Below are 21032 nucleotides of genomic sequence, written 5' to 3' on the forward strand. Positions count from 1 at the left end.
GTCTGTCAAAGTAGCCTCCAATCGACAGGATAAAAACATTGAAGGCATTTGATAAAGCATATTATCCTTCAAGATGCTCTGGTTAATCCAGATAAGTTCTAACACTTTTTGACTCCAATAACCAATCATTTCTCAGGTAAATATCATTTTTATTAATCGTATTTTAGGGGGTATTTGTGCAAGAGTGATTTCAGAAACATTAACCTTTCCTAAAGTAATATTTGGATTATAGATATATATGCTGCATGGTGGTGTATGAATTTGTTATAGGCTAATGTTGTTGATGTTTCAGATCAGCTGAGAGAAATTATCCTGCTAAAATGATCATAATTCAGCCCATCGTCACTGCTTCATGTGCAGCAGAGCCTGCGCATTTTGCAGCGTAATTGCATACAGCTGGCTGAATTTAGCACTTTGTGACACACAGGGACCCGTTGTCAGCAAGGAGCGCAACGAGTCAACAAGGAGCAAGTCACAAATATCCCCGGAATGAGCAGAGAGGCACAAATTTAGCCCCACTGACTGCTGCCCACGCCATGTGCTGCCTATTGAGCACATGAACAATGAACATAGCCAGATCGCAGACTGCCATGTCAGGGCCGAGGCCTGCTTCAGTGGAATGCTACTTTGGATAAAGGCATCCCAGTTTGTCAGGAGGCAGCAGCGTGATTAGATGAAGATTTTGTTGGTGGGCTGTGGTTTGATGACAACTGTAATAGTCAGAAACTCAAACAGTTGAGTGTTGAGTGTGTATAATTATGGGATCAAGTTAATATTTGTTATAATAATCTGACCAGGGTCAGACTGGTAACTGCACATACTTTTGGATTGGATTACCTCGTGTCAGATATTGGTCACACAGTTCAGCATGTGACATTTAATACCCATCACACTGCTGACATCTTCATATTTACAAAACATGATCTCAGAAGGGCAGCAGTAAAGGTCTCAAACAACACCAGGAGATTTCTCTTCTCCCTGCTCCTGTTCTTGTCAGCATTTTATCAAGAAAAAAAAAATCACCATGATCTTGCATGCTCATGTAGGATGTTATAACAAGCAGAAAAGTAAACTACATCAAATCACAGCACCACAATGGCGAGAATCTAATGATTATGAAAAACCGCTCACATAGGTCAAGCTCAACCCCATCACCCCCCTGAAGACCTAACATATCGATCCCAATGCAGAGGAGGCATTTGTAAAAAGAATTGAAGAAATCCTGCTGCCGGCATCCTTTTCTAAAAGTCCCTGAACGCCCACACTCTTCAAACACACTCATTGGGGCTCACACTCATAAAAACGCACGAGTAAAAACAGAACAGGCTTCAAAAATATCAGTTTAACAAGACGCTTTCTTTATGTGACATGTTTGAAATGAAGTTGGAGGTTGAAAATGATGGAGGCGTAGCACTGATGCGCTTCAGTCATTTTCTCCTCCTGCGTTATCCAAGACAGAGTCATTTAAAGTCTGCACACTTGTATGAGCGTGAACAGCATTTTGGGTATAATTTGTGGGAAAAAAAGAAAAAAGAAGAAGAATCTGCTCGGGAAACAGGTGGCTCCTTGTCGCCGGAGACACGGATTCATCAGAATTCAAAATAAATTATTTTCCTATGAGTCATAAATAAGGAGATGAATGTGCTCATATGTATGCATTCAAGAACATAATGTATTTGAAATATACACGTATACACACACACGCACGCGAGCAAAATAAAAAACAAAACAAAAATGACCCAAAGCAGATGCCTGTGTGTGTGTGTGTGTGTGTGTGTGTGTGTGTGTGTGTGTGTGTGTGTGTGTGTGTGTGTGTGTGTGTGTGTGTGTGTGTGTGTGTGCTGGGCTCATTAATGGGTTTTGACTCTACATTTGTTGCAGTAGCAGTCTGTAGAGTGGACCTTGGGATCAACTGAGGAGGCGTCAGGCAGAAAAACAACCGCAGTATCTACAGGACGCCACTGATAGTTTCTCTCACACAGAGAATAAAGAGAACGCTGTAGAAAACAGTTTGCACCCGCAGACAGAAATCAGTAAACAGACACTCATACGGGGAGAATACATGCAACATACATGCACATCACCGCCGAAGCTCTTAAGTCTGAGGCACACATACACCTACACGCAGTGGGCAAAGCTCCACGTCAAGGACAGTATTGATCTTTTTAAATGAGAACGCACCTGATTATGAAAGCTTTTAACCCAAATGCCTAATGCAGCACAGGTTTAATGGAAAGAGCTTAAAGCGGATACAATACTCAGGAGAGAGGGCGCGTGCGTATGCGTGCATGGTGAGCGTCCACGTGCACTCTCCACTGAGGTGCAGTCAATTTGATTGATTGTTGAGAGATCACCTAGGCATTTTACTCCCGCCATGACGAGGATTTTACTGATCAAAGAGGCTTAAGTAATGATGGATTGAAGATGGTCCCGCCGTCATTAAAAAAAAACAACACCAACAAAATAAAAAACCCTGATCCCAAAAGTAGTGCACAGCACACCAGGCAAGACTATTCAAAATGCTGAGAGGGAACCATTTCGAGGCAGGCTCATTTGTTCACTGAGAAATGACCACTTATGCATCATCATAAATCACCTGCTGCAGCTGTTTGTTCATATTGCTTCATCCATTCCTCCAGGATCCCTTTCAGCATAAAGGCAGATGCTGCATAATCCATAATGAATCAGATTTTATGAAATTCACAAAGAAGTGAAATGTTTGACTCATCAGTTTATTATGCACCAGATATTTACACCAGATTATGAAATGTATTTCCAGTAAACAGTGAAAGCTAACAAATGCATTGTTTGTTTTGTTGAACTTGAAAGTCAATATTTGGTATGACCACCTTTATTCTTCATCCTAGTTTGAACTCTTTCTTGTCATTGTTTTATTAAGTAGTCAGGAATAGTTCTCCAGGTTTCTTAAAGGACATTTAAAGCTCTTCTTTGGATGTTTCTGCTTTTTCTACTGTTCGCTGTCAAGACGATCCCACACCGCTTCAATAATGTTGATGTCCAGGCTCTGGGGAGGCTAATCCATCGATTGCGTGTTTTTCTATCCAGGTATGCTTTTACTGCATTGGCACTGCGTATGGACTCATAGTCATACTGAAAAATGAAGCAGTTGCTGACCAGATGCTTTCCCAAGGGGACTGCATGGTGGATCAAAATACTTGGTGGATCTTACCATACTTTTCTGATTTCATAATTCCTTGAATTTTGACAAGATCCTCAGCTACACTAGCTGAAATCAAGCCAGTACAGCTAACAGCAGGGAGGAAAGCTAACAAATGTATTGTTTGTTGAGGTTTTGTTGAACTTGAAAGCCAATATTTGCTTCCAGTGATGCTTCCAAACAGGAAGTCCAAGGTTTAGCAGTGCCCCAAACCGTGACAGAGACTGCACCAAGTTTTACACATGGCTGTAGACGCTCACTGTTATGCATCCTGGTCTCCTCCACTCATTTTTTTAATCCAGTTCTTGTGTAATTTTAATGCCTCAGCCTTTTCTCCTGTTTCCCTTCCTTAAGGATGTCTTCTTCACAGGCATCCTTGGACTGAGACCATTTCTGATGAGGCTTCAGTTGATCAGCAGTAGATGATCAACTAAAGGGCCAGATGCATCTCTCAGCTCCTGTGTCAGGTTTGCTGACATTTTTCCTATTTATTAAGGACATACATTTTGGATACTACTGTAGATAGTTTTTTAGTCCACTTGTCCAGTTTCCTCAGATTTTTTAAAGGACACACTGCACACCATGCAGACATGTTTTCGACTGATAGCTCTTTGGGAATCACCTTGTTGGTGCAAAAATACTTTTTTGATCCTGACAAACTGTTATCTTTGCAATTGTTTGTAGAATCAATTCTATAGAAATGGGATAAATTGTGTTCCTCTGACAGGCCAAAAGATACAATTTAAAACCTATTCTTTGCTGTCTGCAATCTGCAGACACAACACTGTGTCATCATTTGAGTTGGTACCTTTTTTACGTTTGAATAGGGCAGTATTAACCCCTTGAGGGTGGCTCAAGAAATAGACAGAGAGGGTTTGGAAGCGTTAATGTAGCACAGAAGGCGCCATTCTTACTAAAACAAATCCTAAACTTTAAATGCTAAAACTGATGCTTCCAAACAGAAAGTCCAAAAACAAATGGGGGATGTCATGGTGGCTACTTCCATCTTTTATATACAGACCATTGTTGTTGGTGTTTTTCTGCTATTCATTTTATCTTAGCACAGTGGGGAAAGCACAGCCGATATCTTGGTTCCACTAAGTGTGCCACTAAGCAGTGTCATATTTTCACAGACCTGTCTTAAATTAAGTTCAGCCATCATTAACACACCCGAGCTTTCCTATTGTCACAAATCTGCAGTGAAAAGGACTGTTGATTGAAAGAGTGGCTCATATTTAAAACAGACGATTAGTGATCTGTTTGAATATATTGAATGAATTTTCGAATTTTTAAAAGAGACACCTCACAGCCACAGAATCACACGAATAATGAGAGAAATTTAAGGTTGTATCCAATGGCTTCATCATTATTGAACCCAAAAGCATCACAATTTGCAGCAACTTTCCACCATAGCTGCCTTATATTTGAGGTGTTTTACAGTTGTAGGATCTCATCTCACGAGAGAGTAAATCCAATAACGAAGGGTGGCCTTTCAGAAAAGAAAACATACTGGCAGAGTAATTGTGAGAGATGAAAATCTTGGAAATGTCAGGAGAAATGGCATATTACCATGACAACCCAGCTATTGTCTCATCAAGGTTGCAGTGCGTGGAGTGTGGCAACAAAACGAGACCGTGACTGTTGTTCACCATCAGGAGTGATTGCAATAAATCGGCTGTTTTCTACGAGCCATTGTTCAACACTAAAATTGAATTGACTCATTCCCTGAAATTGCTCAGCCGAAAATCAATCTGGTATCATCAGCTTCCCCCCACTAGAGTCCAAAGTGCTTCCAAATACAGTAAAGGAATTTATATTATTCATGAGCTCAAGGTTCACACAAGGCCACCAGCGAGGCCCAGACTCCTTAATGGCTTAACCGCCCTTCATCACAGCCAAGCTGGCCCTGTCATCCTGATCTGGCAGTCACGTAGCCCAAAGGACTAAGGCTCCTCTGAAAAACACTGTTGAAAAAAACAACAACTAATTTTTCACATAAAATGTAAAAAAAAAACGTAAAAATACGGTTGTGTTTATAATTACAACCCACAATTTACTGTTAATTTTTAATTATATCAGTGTAATGGGGTTTTATGCATGTTTTATGCACGTTTATGCAAACGTGCATGTTTAGTAGATCTTTATTGTTAAAAAAGCTTTAGCACTATAAATTTTAACTGATTTAAAAAAAAGGTCCAGAAAATGTCATTGATAATACCACGACTGTCGTATGTGTTTAACATTTATTGTTCCAACTTCTTATATTTCTGAATACTATTATTTTTCTGTAATTTTTCTAATTTCAGTCAATAAATTTAAAAGATACATAACTACTCGAAAATTAGTCTGTGAAATTGCAGTAATTGTAGCAGTTTTTAATTACAATACTTTTTAGATTTATATAATATAATAAAAAAAAACAATTAACAAAGGAACCCAAACAATTAATTAACAATTAACAAACAATTAAAAGTACAAAAAATGTACTTATTTTCACTCATTGCATCAATGAAAAAAAAGATTAAATGTTATGTTTATTCTTGGTTAAAGTTTTCTTAAAATGTTATTTTACACTATAAATGTTAATTCGCAGTCTGTTTTTTGTATATTTATTGACATTTCCTGTATTTAACATATTATATTTAACATAACATATTATTATAACGTATTATAACAGGGAAATTCTGTAAAAAAAGATTCTCTTAAATCCCAGTATTTTTTACAGTGTATTTAAGAATAAATTAAAGATCACAGACAGAAGTCAGCTAATTATGTTCACACTGTGTTTCTCCCTTACGCAAGCACTCATAAACACCAAGGCAAATTGTGGAGGTAGTAATTAAGTATTTTGCTCTTTGATAAGCTGTAATGATGTAGGAATTTTTGTGAATGAAAAATGAATGGGTGCGTGGGGATGACCTGTTATTCCGCCTTCCAGTGTCTGTGTCAAGATCGGTTGATGTGACAGCAGGAAAAAATGTTTGCGTATATGTGTTCCCCTCAGTGTAAGAGACAATAATAATCTCAAGGCGACCCATCAAGGTGAAATATTGATGCGTCTGCTGCAAAGCTGCTGCAGGAGGTTACAGGGCCACCTCCATTGCCTCACTCCCACAGAAATGCTGACCTCCAAGATCGTGTAACAAACAGTAGATATCCCTACATGGCTTATGCTGGTTCTATCACTCGGACTGTGTAATAGGAATTTTCTATTTTTGCACTACAATTTTTATCAGTTTAAATATTACGCTATGATTTTCCGAATTATAGCGTGTTCGGGTGTTCTTCATTTATACTGTAAACAACATACAACTATCACTTGGCTTCATGATGCTGCTGCTCTAGAGTTCAACCTCCTTGACATAAGAAAAAAATTCCATTGAACTGTTTAGCCGTCAGCAACTGATTGCAAGTAATTACAGCAACCAACTGGGTACTTAAAGGCTGAGTGGGCAACACCCTTAACCTCTGGCCAACCACTTTTGATCATGAGACAATAGTACAGGTTGCCGCGCACAATGGGAAGCAACTTGTCTTCAAATAATCCTGGTATGACTTGTACTGACTGCTATCACTCTCACACAGATTTGCAAACACAGGTTAAATTTTAAACATGTGAGTCTGCACTGATGAGCTCAACTCGGTTGAGTTGCCAGCTGGTTTTATTCTGGTTATATTCCTACATAAAGCAGGGTTGCTGGGTGCCTATGTCGTGGAAGAACTAAATTTAGGTTGGATTAGTTTTTGTAAATGTCTGTTTTAATGGGAATTTATGTGCACGTAGATAGCAACTGATTTGAAACACATCAACGGATTTTGATTTATATTAATATAAAAGTGTTCATCACAAACAGATTGACTCCATTTAATCACAAACTATTAGCAGGCTGACTTCACTTTAATGCTGTTAACTCCCATCTCAATGTATCAAGAACCTGGTCCCCATGTTGTAAACAGCTATTTCAAAGGCAACCACACTTTGCACATGGTCACAACAATGCTGGTTGTGCTGTCATGTCCAACCACTGTAGCATAAGTGAGAGGTCTCTGAAGAAGAAGGTTAGCTTGCGCAAAGCCAACTAGAAAGACTGGGAAAACATATGTAGATAACTAGACTGGACAACAGTTTGTTTGTTTTTCGCTAAATCAATCAAGTCTGAAGGAAAACCCTTTACCAGGATGGAAACAGCATTGATTACGCTTTGTTTGCGTGCTTGTCATACTGTGACCAAAACCTCTGGCCTATATTCCAATCCCACATTTCCAGAAAGGGAAAACTAGATGTGTTAAATGTAAGGATGATGTTGTTTGTAACACATTTAAACCACACATAAAATTCACAGATCTTTTCGACTGTTTTTTACTGCTATTTCTTCTCATTTGTTTTATTCACTCCCTATTTTTAAGCACTATTTCTCAGGAGCACCTCTACAGGTGGCATTTGCTCCTGAGGGCACCTGACCTGCAAAAGGCTTGCAGCGTCCTCTAGGCCTGTGGGCAGCCTAAGGCAAGAGAGTGGAGGAAAGAAGGCATAAAAGGACAATTAAGGGCTAAATATGCTGTATAACCTTCGCCTTCCTTTTCCCCGGGGCCCTGTCTCATTTTTCCTCTCCTCTCTCTCCCTCCCTGTTACCTTTTTCCTCATTTCGATCAGGCGCTCCACATCCCAACACACAATTCCCAAACCACCCACACAGACAGTTACACAGATAAAGCCATGCAAATCCACAACACGTCCTTTTACTGTAACAAGCGATAAAGTCTATGAAACAGAGCTTCATCTGAGTGACATAAAAGTCCAGTGTGACTGCTCATACAGAGCTCGTATTACAAGTGAATGAATGAATAAACAAACAAACCTGATTTAGGGCTCCGTATGGCATGGACAAAAACAGATGAGTCATATATAAGATAAAGAAAAATCAGCTTGGGTCACTCTGAATGTCAGCTTCTTTCTGCTGTCCCTAACTAACTTAAAAGCTCTGCGGGTTCAGGTTAACCTTTCTCGTGTCCTTAACATTGGACAGGCAAAAGTTAAACAGAAATCACTGTAAGATTTATCCATTATATAACAAAAGATGTGACAATCAGGATCTCACTGCTCTATATGTGATTCTGTTAAATGGTCATAATGCTGGTGTGGCTTTAATCCACCTACCATTTACATTTATAGCATGCTTTTGTAATGCGCACAAAACCTAAATGACCACAAACGAATCACCACGTTAATGGTAAACTTAAAGCCTGCCCGAGGGCTTGAATTACCCAGCTATTAGTCCAGATATGGAAAGATTTTTACACTGAACCCAAATAAGATCCTGAACTGAAGAATTCAGAAATATTCACTGATATGATATTAAATTTTAGTCAAGCTTTTGGCCTGGTCTGTCCTAAAAAGTCATGATACACATACACAGACACAGAGCAAACAGAAATGTCCACTGTCCAATGGTCACAATGTATACTTAATCTTCTCACTCTGTTTTCTGCACCACATCCTGCTTAGTGGATCAAACAGACATTCAAACATCCACTTTGCCGCTAAATGAATCCAGCATTGCAAAAATTTCACCGTAATTATCGATTTCTAAGTGGCCTTACAAGCAGCATCAGTCAAAGTCTCCTTCAAACACAACAATTATTATATTACAGTAACCATGGTGATTTATTTGCTGTATGATTTGCAGTGGAAATGTATTTATGGATGGGAGTAGGCGGAGGATCAGCAAGTGTGTATGTGTGAGTGCGTTTGTGCCAAGGGCTAAATCAATTAAATACCTTGCCAACATACACTCTCGGTCTCTCTCTCTCTCTCACACGCACACACACACATACACACACACACAACCCCTTTGACCTCTGAGCTATGAACACAGATTTATATGAGAACGAGATGCTTAAAAAGTCTTCCGCATTTATTAGTAATAATAATAATATTGTTGCTATTTGCAGACATTTAATTGGAAATAAAGGTTAAGTTGGTTTGCTGCTAGTAAAACAATAAAATATTCATTTAGATGAGTAGGCAGATATTAAAAATGCTCTGACTTAATTATTCTTCAAGCATGTGTGTTTATTTTGAAACATTTTTCATCAGTGGTACAAAAGCTGTTAACCACTGAAATTCTTCAATCGCAACAATGGGTGTATTGCTCCATCTAGTGGACATAGATGGCATAAAAACATTGAAAGCTGTTCTATAATGCACGGGCTTATAGATCCAGCGCATTCAGATTGAATATACTGAGTGGACTGGTGCTTTTAGACTGAAAGGTACACTTCCTGCCATGATTTCCCTCTGTGTCCCCATCCAAAAATAAATAAATAAATAAATAAAATAAAAATCTTTTCAACTGATAACCACATTTCACTTGTTTAATCTTATACAGAGTCATTTTTTCTTGTCTTGTATATACTACATACACTATATTTATTTTATATATTTATTCAATTTCGTTGTTCTTAAAAGCACAAAGACAATAAAAATTCTGATTCTGATCTGAAAAAGTGTTGGTTAAAAAAACCTCCCATCAAACAGTGTTATATCTATTCATGATAAATATTAGCTTATTATTGGAACACCATATGCAATAAAGAATCACATACACATGCCATAGCAAAAACAACAACTGACTAGAAGCCCAATAATCAACAACATTCTTATGACATGACTAACAGCTGCTTTGGTATACCTTTCCCCAGTCACCCCTTACCTAACATGTGGATTATAAACAACCCTGTAAGCTAAACAAAAATGACACTGGTTAGACCCAGATACACAAATCTGCCTTTAAGCTGCTGGGTGACTTTCTGTCTATATATACTTCACTAGTAATTAAACCTGGAGTACAAAGTTCTGAGTAAAAACACTCAGAGGTTCTTTCAGACTGTTCTTTGCCAAAGTAATGTATCCTTAAATGTTAATATTCCTCTGTGGTCCAGCACTGAAGGCTTTTCAGGGAGTTTTTTTTAAACAACCTGATAATAATAAAATACAAAAGTCCAGCCTAGAAGTAATAAATGCATGAACTAGTTTTTCACCATCACTCTGAGACAGCCCGTAATAGTAATTTCTTAAGTCTGCTCCCCCCCCAGCAGCTCTTTATCCCAGTGGGTCATATATCAAGATGGAGGTAGCCATCATGATGTTTACTTTGTGAATTCTGGATTTAGAAGCGCCATCATTGTGTGATGGAGCAGCCGTGCTCCTGCACGAAACGATCGATGCTGACCTGACCGTGATTCACAAGCCAGAAGTCACAGGTCGCGATTCTGTAAAACATTTTGCAGAGGCAAGTCATTTATTGACTCTATGCACTTAAAGTCCAAAAGCCTGCCATGCTGTTCATCTCTGTAAATGGAGCAGGAGGTGGATCCAGGAGGTGGGTAAAACGAGGGCCAGTTTCTGGCACTTCTGCACTGGCTTTAATTTTCAGCTCCGGAGGTTGATTCACCGAGTTTTGGCAAGATCTATTCTAGTTAAATATTGCTACAACACCTAGCTGCATTTATCTTCATTGTAAACTGTAACCATGTTTCAGTTCAGTTAGCCAGTGGGTGACCCTTGGCTTACTACATCCAAGCAGCACGGCTCTGTCCTACATGAGTGCAAATATCAGCTGGAAAACAGGCAGCCAACAATCAGAAACATTTAACCAGGATCCGCTCACATTTTTTGAGTTAACGCGCAACTAATGATATTTGCCTCGACAACCTTATGCTTATGAGTTTTTCAGCTGTGAATACTCAGCATTACAAAGTGTTATAGTAGATCTACAACCAGATCCACTATAATATTTCAGATGTTTCAAAGGCAAATCAAACATACTTGACAGATGTAATATTTCCAGCCCTCACTAACATGTTTCACCAACTACCAAAGGCTTAATTTTTATTCTACCCAATACTTCCAGTCATTTTCCCTGAACACGATCTGTGCTGAATACTATTCTGTTGAGAAAAAAACCCAAAGGAACAGCTTCAGCTTACATTGTATTGTGCAAATTATAGATTTTTAGGGATAATAGCCTGAATTTGCTGTAATTTTGTTCAGTAGTGCCAACTACCCTGAGCCTAGTTCTGCCAAAGCTTTATTCATGTCTGGTCTTTACCTTACAAAGTAAAGTGCCTTGATATAGCTGTTGTTGTGAACTGACCACTGAACTGGTCATTCAAAGGCCGGCCTATATACAAAACGGCACAAATAGTGCACTTCTCCCGGGGTGTCCGAGGTCCTCAATAACTGAATTGTTCTGACCTTGTCAACACTGCCAACATAAACACACATTTATGTCAATATTTAAAGGATTTAAAATGAAACTACCATAAAAAGAAACTGCACAATGTCAGCACTGGTTATCCCATAATGTGCCACTACCTTGGTCTGCCACTGGAGTGCAGCATAGCAAAATAAATGTCACAGAAAAAGCAGCAAATAGGTTTAACTATATGTTACATATTGAAGTATTTATTTGGATGGTCTTAGAAGATAATCCTTGAGCACAAATAGCACAGTTTTAAAAACAGCAAAGTAACTGGCAAGTGAAAATGTTCAACTAGGGGCACTGACAGTCTTACTCTGTTCATTTATTACTGTGATAGAGTCACTATGTGACCTGTAAAACTGCAGAACTGGCATTAAAATATGACCATCTAACAGAGCATTCATGTATTTGAAATCTGCTCTAGGCAAGTAACATTTAAAAAAAATCAAATATCTGTGTCTGATTGATCATGTCTGATGTTGAGGCAGGCTGGTTGCTTCAGCTGCAGGTGGCAATGTTGCTCTGTGATAGATGGCTCCGTTTTTTTTGAGCTCCTCTGCCTTTTTTGTTATTGTTCTGATGAATGGGTAAAAAATGCTGTGTGGAATAGAGACTTCACTGAGGCACACATCATTAAAGGTGGAACAGATTATTCTTGACAAATTGGATTCGGCCTGCGTAGACAACAAATCATAGCAGCGGAAGAGCGGCAAGCTGAGATGTAGGAATTTCTTATTTTGCATTATTTTAAAGTGATGCATCCGGAGTTTTGGTAATCCATGAAACGTTGATTTTAAAGGCTCTGGAAGAACATGAAAAACAAAAAAAACAATATAGATCAACCAGGTTTTTGAGTCTGGACTGCAGATTAATCTGTGGTCCCCTATCCTCAGCAGCCACAGGTGTCAAAACAGGAAAAAACTGTACATGGGTGTGATATAGGAAGCTAGTGGTGGAGAAGCAAGTAATGGCTAATATATCTTACAAACAGGTTTAAAGGCTGACAATGTGGAAAATCCTGTTTTCTTTGTTCCCAACCTGGAAATTGTGCTGCCGATTTATCAGCCGTTGAAAGATATAGGCCCAGTGCAGGAGATAAGCAGGAAAGAGGGATCATGTATGGATGGTGTGGCGGGATACATACGTCTCACGCACACGGAGGGAAATGACTCTCCGGGGAATGAAAACCAGGAGGATGGGTCGGAGAGAAAAACAGGATTCTGCCTCTGTATGAGGCAAAAGCAAAACAGAGGTGCTGAAGGCTTCCTCCATCCAGACCCGGTGGGAGCGCTTATCCAGTTTTGCGTTGTGAGATAAGAAGGGGATTTATTTATTCAGGTTGATAGCCCTGGCACACTTTGAATGATAAAGGGTGTGTGCGCGTATGTGTGTGTTTGGGTGCTGTGTGTTCATCCACTTTCAGCATGCCAGTCAGGATTAAAGGTCATGGTCTATAGGACAAATGTGTGTATATTAGAATCCATAAATGAGGGGTGTGAGTTTCTTCATTTTCTTATGCCTTTGTCTGGAGACTTGTTCCTGTTTCGTGCACCTGAGAGCAGCGATCAAACACATTTCCATTTAAGCACATGAAAAACATGAGAACAGGGGGAGTGGGTGGGTGGGTGGGGGAGCTCAGATCAAACGCGAAGGCCAGAATATTTTCATCCATTGTCTTCCAAAGAAAACCACATCTAAAGTGGGAATAAACGGAAAGGGAGCCCTTTGTTGTGGTTATCCTCCTGGTGGTTAAAAGGAAGGTGTTGGGTTCACTGTGCAATGGATCTGATGTTATTTCAGTCAGAAAAGACATCTGTTCAACTGTAAGTCACGTCCGTGCTAACTTCCCTGGTGCAGATGCTTCCCTGCACGGTGATTTATTTGTCTCACATGGCGAGTGTTTTGGGCCGGCGAGGTTCTGAGCGGTTCTGTTGGCGCAGCTGACGCGGAGCCACGGGGAGAGCTGGCCTTCGGGAAATACTTTCTTTTGGTTTTAGGAGATGTTGCGCTTGGCTCGTGCACCACATCTACATACGGTTAAGAGGAGAGCTGCTTTTGAACCACAGAACTGCAAGCCTGAGAAAAGTTTTCAGTGAATTAATTCTTCCTCTGCGCTCCCTCTTTCGCAATCTTTAGTTCTGAATTGGCTGTCCAGATGTGGAGCTTGACTCAACACTGACATCCCAAAATATGCAGTTGGCTGAGATTTGTTCCACTACCGCATGCAGACACAGGCTGTCCCTATTTTTATTCTGAACATTACTTCACATGGTCCCCCCAAGATATTTGACTTCACTGAAAATTTTAAAAGCAACCAAATGAACCTTTAAGTAATACTTGTGGGTCAGGATACTATTTGTGAGACTAATCGCGAATTGGGCAACATCATGGGAAACACAGGATGTAGAAAGACAAGCGAAGTCTAAACAAGGGGCTTTATTTTTAATCTAACAGTGGTAGATGCTGGGTTCAAATCTCTGTGGAGGTTTCATGTTCTCTCTGGGCCTGCGTGATCTCCCGGTACTCCGGCTTCCTCCCACAGTCCAAACACATGCAATGTTGGGTTAACTGGTGATGCTAAATTGGCTGTAGGCATCAATGTGAGTGTGACTGATGTCTCTCTCTCTTTGTAAGCTTTGCAAAAGACTGGTAACCTTTCCAGGGTGTACCCAGCCTCTTGTGCTATAACAGCTGAGAAGGGCTCCTTAACTCGGTAAGCAGAAAATGATGGATGGATGGATTTGCAAGAATAATTTGAATGTGAATTTTTCTAAATTAATTCAATGAGAAATGTAATTCATTTAATTCATTTGGCCCAACAACAACATCCAGGACTAAACATCAAGCCATTTAAGAAGTTGCTGCAGTTCCTCAAATGGCCACTTGAGGCTGGCTCCAAAAGTTAGTCAAATAATGAACGCTCCGGTGTTTTCTCCCTTTATGACAAATGCAATTGGTGGGTCAGTGTTTATATAAATTACCTGCTTAGGTCTAAAAGCCTTTGCAAGAAAAAAAAAAAAGACATGTAATCGAATGAAATGAAAACATTTGCAAAACTTTTTAGGCATCCGGTGAGTAAAGTTAGGTGTAATTACAGGTTTGGCTGTTTCAAGTGACAGCCCAGCAAACATGGTTGAGACCCAGAAATTATATCTCTGGTCAAACTGTTTGAAAAATTGAACCGATCTGGACAGATGAAAACGTTTGTACGTAGACTAGATGTCTAGTAGGATTGTCTCTTACCAAGTGACAAGTTACTGCAAAGGATTTAAATGCATCTGTCATTGATTTCTTGTGACAATGGCTAATGTAATGGTTATTAAGATAAGATAAGATAAGATAACCTTTATTAGTCCCACACGTGGGAAATTTGTTTTGTCACAGCAGGAAGTGGACAGTGCAAAAGTTATGAGGCAAAAATTAGAATACAATAAGAATAAATACAGTACACAACTGTACAGAATAGAATAAAATAAAATACTATATACAGTAGAATAAAATAAAATAAATATACACGGCTGTGAACAGCTGTGAATAGAGACAGACTCGTATTTCCAGATTTGCATCTAGAATTATGCCTCATTTGTTTGAATGGTGAACTTGACATGTGAGACTGTTACAAATTTGACTCCTCTGTCCACAGTGTCAGCATCATAACCACAGGGAATGGACTGGTTAAGTTTGAAGTCAATTAGTGCAGTAGGCTGAAAAAGAACAGGGCTTGAAAGTGAGATCTCAAGTTAGTGTCACCATCGAGCACAAACAATTCTTTAGGACAAATCTTCTCTCGCTGTAAAGTCTGACAAAGACATCTAGGCAATACTGAAGATGTATCTCAAATTGACATCTTGGTATGTCCTCAGCGTTTACGGTCAGAGGTAGGAAACTCCAGGCTGGGAACCGCATAAAGGTCTGTCTGCCAGCGCCATAGGTGGCCCCACGGGACCCTTAGAGCCTGAATGACAAAACAAATTTCACAATAGCATCAAGTGGAAAAAAAGAGATCAGAGAACCTCCATCAGGGATGTCTGGGGATACATTAAAGGTGTGGCACTGCAGGTCAAGCCACTACTTCCCTCTTTCCTCCTCTGGGAGAGACCCCAGTGTCTCTTACAACAGGAAGAGACTGAAGGTCAAAGCACAGACCCATTGTCTTCCTGCCTGTGTGACAGACGTCTGTCTATTTTGCTTTATTATCTCTGCCTCAAACATGCTTAAACAGACACCTTTGCATATGAGGTAACAAAGAAACATGTATTTTATACATGAAGAACATGAAAACCTCTAAGTGCTCAGCAACTATGCGCTTTAATGGCAACAAGTGGCTGCAGTTACTTAGAGTACATTTTTAAATTTCAACTTTTTATGTTTTACTTCCTGTGAGCTGAAAAGCCTTGCAGCCTTGTTGCAATTTTAAATATAGGCTGTGATGCCCAATATTAATCTGTACTTGTGCTAATATATCAAACATTTGATGAGATATGTGTGCACATGTGGACACAAGAAACAAGGGCACAAGAAATGTGCTAGGTACCCACTCTAGGAGGATGTCCTGCTGGGGATGTAAAATCTGCCCTGTATAGCACAATTCTGGCAGCTGATAAGCCTCCAATGTATTGGTAAATGGGCTGGTTCTTATATAGCACTTTTATACTCTACTAGAGTGCTCAAAGCACTTTATTCGATATGCCTCATTCACCCATTCATAGAAGTACTTTTTAACCACAAACACATACTCGGGGTTCAGTATCCTGCCCAGTGCTAGCATGCAGATTGGAGTAGCCGGGGATTAAACCACCAACCTTTGGATTAGTAGATGTCCTGCTGCAGTACGTCTTGAACCACAGCTTCACCAGTGGACATATTACTCAGGCTGTTCCTGTGGTTCATGTTCTGTTTTCTTACCCATCCAAATTAAAGTGCATAATCCTAGCTATGGTGGCTGCTGAAGGACAAACCACTTTAGCATTGCTCATCTGTTGTGTGTGTATGCTGTTACTCTGCTGTTTGCCTCAGAAATATGCCAGGTGTCCACGTCTATTTATTCAAGAGGAATCTGTAAACCGTGTGAGTTCAGTACAAGTCAATGTTTTTTGCCACCACTGGTTGCAATTAGCCTCTGTTAGCTGGTATTAGCTTTTGCTAACTTCTGTTAGCTAGCGTTAGTGAAACTTTCTTTAAAAAGGAGCTAACACTGTTGAACTTGGTGAATAAACTCATACAATCAGAGAATATAATCAAAATGTTTATGGTAAATAATTGCTACAGTATTGTGTGTGTGTGTGTGTGTGTGTGTGTGTGTGTGTGTACAAGATCTGGATAAAATCAGAAAATGGACAAACTACAGACAATGACAGACCAGCAGGTTTACAGGCAGGCAGGAACTTATTGGACTGAAAGGAAGCAGGGGCTGGTGGCATGCAGTCTGACAAGTAGACAGAGCTACACCCCTCCAGCCACCATCACTTCTCAGTCTATTATCTTGCCTCCATAATGCCCTCAGCTAACTTCATAGGCATTTCCTCAGTGTGAAAGACACACGTGGCCTCTTTGATAAGATAAACGGCAGAAAATAAAGGCACGGCAAACCGAAAACCCTTTTTGCTTCTCCAGCCAAACAATCCAAATGTCTATTTCAGTAGATAAGGTCGCACAGACAGACCGCCACACCCCTGAAACCTCAGAGACGCACACTTGTCCCTTTGTGCCCCGATAAAGGAGTCCGGTGGATGCATGTAATCAGCATATTATTGATAGTCTTAATAAGAAAGGCTCTGAGTCACTGAAGCCATTAGCCTGGATAAAAGAGGCTTAATTGTTTTGTGTGTGTGCACGCCGGTACTTGTGTATGTGTGTCTTAGGGTGTGCACACGTTCCCGGGCTAAGATCAGGCTAATTAAATCCATTTCCTTCGTTTAGAAGTTTTTTTCACTCTTAATTAAGAGGGTTAATCATGGGTCTGGACAGAGGTGGCGTGCATGTTTGCGTGCACGCACGCTCTCCACACCATGGCTGGCTGTAAACGGTGCAATCTGTATGAGAGGAATATAATAACACAATGAGTATTCATGGATTAAATTAAACAGCCTTTGATATTTATCTGCATTCAAAAAAAGGAGCGAATATTTTAGGTCAGATAGGATCTAGTAAATGATAGAGTCGTCTGCCTTGAATTTCAAAAGCTGAGTGTAATAACACATCACAATCTCTTTGATAATGGTCCCCTGTGTCTGTCTTTGTTAAATGAAAAAAAAACAACACCATCACAGCTCCAGTTGAAAATAACAGCAGTTTTCTTGTCTCAAGGAGGAATCAGCACACTGTGGTTTCTTGTCAAAACCATCAACCAACAGGTCTGGTGTTAATACCAACTTCTGTCATCACCACCAATGTGTGCTATGAGAGGACGTCTGCAGCATACCAATGGTGTGGAACAATATTCCCCAGCACGCTCCATCTACAGCAATAATATCGTTATGGCTGCCAGACATGAGAGGACTCTCCCTGCCTGCCACTGGACACACACCATTACTTTTGATGGCCCGCGTGTATGTGTGTGTACATGAGAGTAAAAGTGGCCGTGTGCTCTGAGTGTCTGTGTGTGTGAGTGGGTGTGTGTGCACTTGTGCCCTTAGGGTCACACATCCTGTTGGGGAAAACGGCTGATTCAGGACTCTCAACCATTGTGCTTGTCAACTTGAGTCCGTGCCTCTATAACCGTTAGACATCTGTGGGTGGGCAACCATCTTCAGTATGATGATGATGATCTGATGTGGCCATAACAACACATTAACACGTTTTACACTCTGTTGACTCCTCCAAAAGCTGCAGGCTTGTTTTTTTGGGGTGAGTTTGTAAAAAACACACTTGTCTTTTCAGCCCGCATGTGGAATTTAGATTGTAATGTAGAAAAGAGCCCCATGCCGGCTAAATGAAACGTGGTAGATGTGCCGATTTACCAGAATGAAATAAAGCATCAAATGACTTCAGTTTATATTAGAAGCGTGGATGTAGCTAGGGTTCAGTTTTATTTGCCACCTGCGAACGGGAGGCTCAGCTCCACCTGTTACTTTGCGGTGTGTTGACTTTAACTTTATTTAAACTTTAGATTCAGCTAAAAATAGTACAAAGATAACATTAAAATCACAATCCAGCGTCTGTGAAGCTGCACACACTCGTTCACACACACGTTAGGCACTAACTAACCATTGATATGTGATCAGCCAATCACACGGCACCAGCTCAATGCATTTAGGTATGTAGACGTGGTCAAGGCGATCTTCTGAAGTTTGAACTGAAGATCAAATTGGGGAAGAAAGAGGAAAGAAATAATTCCCTGGTCTAATGAGTCTGGAGTTCTGCTTCTGGTAGAGACAGAATTTGGCATAAACACTCTGAATCCGTCCTGCCTCGTATAAATGGATCAGGCTGCTGGTGGTATAATGGTGTGGGGATACATTTAATCACCACAGCCTACCTGAGAACTATTGCTGACCATGTCTATGTCCACAGAGTGCCCATCTAATGATAGCAACAGACTAACACACCGTGTCACAAAGGTCACATCTCAAATTGGTTTCATGAGTTGGCTGTACTTAACTGGCCTCCACAGTCACCAGATCTCAATCCAACAGAGAACCTCTGGGCTGTGGTGGAACGGGAGATTCTCATCATCGATATGAAGGCAACCAATCTGAAGCAGCTGTGTGATGCAATCTTGTTGATGTGACCCAAATCTCTGAAAAATGTTTCCATCACCTTGCTCAGTCTATACCACAAAAGAATTAAGGCAATTCTGATTTGCACTCTCTGACTAATAAGGTGGCTGGTGATTGCAATGCCTTGCTTTTTGAGGCCAAGCTACATTCCACAGGTATCACACCAGTAAGGCTCAATAGAAATTCCAGGTGCAAATCTGTTGTGTCTGCAGTCCTAAAAAAACTTTTAGCACACAGTGTTGTTTTAAAAAAAAGAAAAAGAGGTGGTTCAGCTCAGAAGGAAATTCTTTAAAAACACAATTCTGTTATCAAAGTCAAAAATGAACGCATTTAAGAATAAAAGTTTAGATTTAACAGTGAATATGTAGGCTCAGATTACATTTCACATACATCCAAAATCTATGCCTGTACCTGAGACTTTAAGTAGAGACAAACCCAATTCTACAAAGTGTTTTAGCTTATTTCAGCACCCGTGGTTTAAGTTTAGTCTAGCTCTAAATGGACTAAACAACAGAATGCAATCAGCATTTATGACTTAAAGAAGAGTATTTTTCTCTCACGCTGGCAGAGACTAAAAAGTAGAGTGAATATTAAAATAAAGCTAATGTGTCTTCTGGATGCGAGCTGCTAAGAAAATGTCAATCTCACTTTTCACATTCCCTCCAAATGGGCAAAAGTATTAGTTGCTATTTCCATTATGAAAAAGGCAAATATGTTTACCAGTGAATGCAAAGCCAATTGTGCGTCCTCAGACTGCAAAAGTAAGCCATTCTGTTGGAACATGTGGCCACTGGTTTCCTGTTCTCGCCTCTTTGTTCTCTAGCTTTTTGCAGAAAGAGGTTCGTGTCTAGTGTGTTAGTGTCCATCACTGTGCCTCAGAGTGTGCATGCTTGTCGCTGTCATGCGTCCTGCTGGTGCATCGTTAGGTATGGCTTTTTATTAGCCTCTGGTGTGCTGGAGATGGGGAGGGTGGGGGCGGTCAGCATCGCTCTGGCAGTAAACTAGCACAGCCGTCAGCCCTGCACATAGGAACAAACACCCCATTAAACCAAGGCCTTCACATATTACTGTAATAAAAGCCCCTGCTCTCGCCTTTATGGGCTTTTTAATTATGTCTATTCGTCTTCCCGGGCTTGTGAGCAACAGTTCATGATGAGCCCCATTTCATGAATACTCCACCACTGGCAGAAAGCTGGAGGGGGGTGAATTAAAGGGGACACACACACACACAAAACAAAAAACATGAAAATGGCCCGAGTCTGAAAATATGACTATTGCTCCTGGAATGGTACTTTTTATTTTACCTCGCAGTGTGTTGTCAGTGCAGCTACTTTTACCATTTTTTTCCCCCTCCGGAGTTCTTTGTTTTAGATGTGGATTATTACAAAGATGGAAAAATCTCAAGCAGCTCAAGTGAATTGCATGGCAGCTTGGTAGTAATGGCGTGTATTAAATTAGCTCCCAGAGAACAGGGCAGCGGCTGGACAAGCTTGGAGGAGAAAAAAAATAATAATAAATTAACCAACCAAATCATCCCTGCATGAATTTAGCAAAAAGAGTCTGCACCCAGGCTCATTTTATACCTCGAGTACTTTTCCTTTGGTGCGCTTTTACATTCTAGTTTGTTCAAAATCATATTGGATTTACAATAAAGGTCGGGCAGTGGCCACACCCGCCCTGCGCCATATGAAAACTCTGAATCACATACAGTAATGTGTTCACACCTTGAAGCAGGCTCAACGTAAGACCCTGCCTGGTATTAAAGGATACTGATTGATAGAGTAATATAAAACATGTTGTGTTAACAGTGTACATTTTATGGCCAAGTCATTTTCTCGCAAGGCTGGCCACTCCAGCACAGCCCCTTAACCA

This window comes from Astatotilapia calliptera, chromosome 23 (assembly GCF_964374335.1).
Source record: "Astatotilapia calliptera chromosome 23, fAstCal68.1, whole genome shotgun sequence".
NCBI lineage: Eukaryota > Metazoa > Chordata > Actinopteri > Cichliformes > Cichlidae > Astatotilapia > Astatotilapia calliptera.